General features: G+C 39.6%; 1 pseudogene; it reads left to right on the top strand.

The window, feature by feature from the left end:
- The first annotated feature begins 1,194 nt into the window (after window positions 1-1,194).
- On the top strand, window positions 1,195-2,093 carry LOC142422613 (lupus La protein pseudogene; annotated as a pseudogene).
- The last annotated feature ends 485 nt before the right edge of the window (window positions 2,094-2,578 follow it).

Below are 2,578 nucleotides of genomic sequence, written 5' to 3'. Positions count from 1 at the left end.
GTGTGTGGATGTGGAAACTAAAGCCATAAAATAATTAGCAGGGACAATGCTTGTTTTAATAATAAAATAATAATAATAAAATCACAAAAGCACAAAGAACAAAAGGCAAAATAAATATATGAAACTTCATAAAAATTTTAAACTTTTGTTTATCAATAGACTTTACTAAAAGAAAAGATAAGCAACCATTTAGGAGAATATCTTTGGAATCCACATCTTGAATATGACTGCTGACTGAAATATATTTAAATATACATATATGTATATACACACACATACATACATGTAACTGCTTGATAACCAGTTTTCAAGGTAATGACGCTGTTCCTGTCAGTTTATAAAAGTCATCATTTAGATTCCTATATTGTTATTAAATAATGAATTTGAGCATCGCTTATTATTTTAATCCATTGCATATTTAATGCTACATCACACTCAGATTGTCCCATCTTTGGCCTGTAGTAATTTCAAGTTGGCCTTGGTGTACTTCTGATATATCTCAAGGATGCTTGATAAGTTCTCTGATCTGGCATGACAAAATATCCCAGGCTTCTCGTTTCCTCATTTCCTGCAAGAGCCAGAACCAGCCATTTCTCCAAAGAGTTCCGGTTCTGATAGGCAAGGCCACAATTGGAGTGTTTAGTCTATTCACTGCTACTAGGCTGGTTATAATGTCTTGGTATTTTATAAAGATGTGTATATGGAGGAACCCTGCAGTGTAGTGGTTACGTGTTGGTCTGTGATCCTCATGGTCAGCAGTTTGAAACCACCAGCAGCTCTGAAGGAGAAACAGTGGACTTTCTATTCCTGTAAACAGTTACAGCCTCAGAAACCCACAGGGAGTCGGTCGCTATGAGTCAGTGCTGACTCGGTGGCAGCGAGTTGGTTCCTAGGGGTGTGTGTGTGTGTGTGTGTGTACACATCTTGTGAGTGTAGATATAGAAATTATCTAGATAATAGAACTATTGGTTGTTTGCTTAAATTGTACAGTATATGTGTAGTTCTCTTCTATATTGTAAAATTTTCTATTACAATATATTCTAGTTCTAAAACTCACAAATGATCTTTCCCATCTTCTTTAAGCGCGTTAGGCCAGCCAGCGGCGCTTGGAGGTCGGGGTGTTGTCCTTGCTGTTCGTCCAGGGGAGTGCCTCTGCGGAACCCAAACCCTAAAGGAAATTTCCAGATAGCCACAATGGCTGAAAATGGTGACAGTGAAAAAATGGCTGAGTTGGAAGCCAAAACCTGTCGTCACGTTGAGTATTATTTTGGTGACTTTAATTTGCCTCAGGACAAATTTTGAAAGGAACAGATCAAACTAGATGAAGGCTGGGTACCATAGGAGATAATGAAAAAATTCAAACCATCTGCAACAGACTTTAATCGTAGAAGCACTGAGCACATCAAAGGTGGAGCTCATGGAAATAAGTGAAGATAAAACAAAAATCAGAAGCTCTCCAAGCAAACCCCCCCCCCCCCGAAGTGACGGATGAATATAAAAATGATGTGAAACACAGGTGTGTATATATTACAGGTTTCCCAACTGATGCCACCTCGATGACATCAAAGAATGGTTAGAAGGCACAGGTGAGATGTTCTACACTCAGATGAGAAGAACCTTGCACAGAACATTAAGGGGTCAATATTTGTTGTGTTTGAGAGTATTGGATGTGCTAAGATGTTCGCTGAGACCCCTGACCAGAAGTATAAAGACACAGACTTTCTAATATTTTTCAAGGACGACTACTTTGCAAAAAAGAACGAAGAAAGAAAGGAAAATAAAGTGGAGGCTGGACTATGGGCTAAACAAGAGCAAGAAGGAAAACAAGAGTTAGCAGAAGATACTGAAATGAAGTCTCTAGAAGAACAGACGGGCTGTTTGCTGAAGTTCTCGGCAGCTTAGAAGATCAGACCTGCACAGAAGATTTACACATCTTTCTTGCAAGTCATGGAGAAATCAAGTGGATAGAGTTTGTCAGAGGAGCAAAAGAAGGAGCAATTCTATTTTTAAAAGAAGCTAAAGAAGTGCTGGATAAGAGGATGCACACTGGTACAGATGGGAACTGGAAACACAAGGGAATCCAGGACAGATGAACCTCTCAGGACCAGTGGTGAGAGTGACACTACTGGGAGGGTGGAGGGAAGGTGAGGTAGAAAGGGGGGAACCAATCACAATGATCTAAATATAACCCCCTCCCTGGGGGACAGATAACAGAAAAGTGGGTGAAGGGCGACGTCGGACAGTGTAAGACATGGAAAAAAAATCTATAACTCATCAAGGATTCATGAGGGAGGGAGGGTAGGGGAAAGAGGGAGAAAATGAGGAGCTGATACCAAGGGCTCAAGTAGAAAGCAAATGTTTTGAGAATGATGATGGCAACAAATGTACAAATGTGCTTGACACAATGGATGTACGTATGGTTTGTGATAAGAGTTGTGTGAGCCCCCAATAAAATGATCGGAAAAAATTAGGAATCCCATAGATGGGGTTAATAACAGATTAGACATGGCAGAAGACAGGATTAGTGAACTTAAAAAAATTGACTAACAAACTATAGAGAGAACAATAATAGCAAATG

The sequence above is a fragment of the Tenrec ecaudatus genome, chromosome 12, assembly GCF_050624435.1.
Source record: "Tenrec ecaudatus isolate mTenEca1 chromosome 12, mTenEca1.hap1, whole genome shotgun sequence".
Classification (NCBI taxonomy): Eukaryota; Metazoa; Chordata; class Mammalia; order Afrosoricida; family Tenrecidae; genus Tenrec; species Tenrec ecaudatus.
Note: the sequence above shows the minus strand (reverse complement) of the source record. Positions and strands in the feature narration are given on the sequence as shown.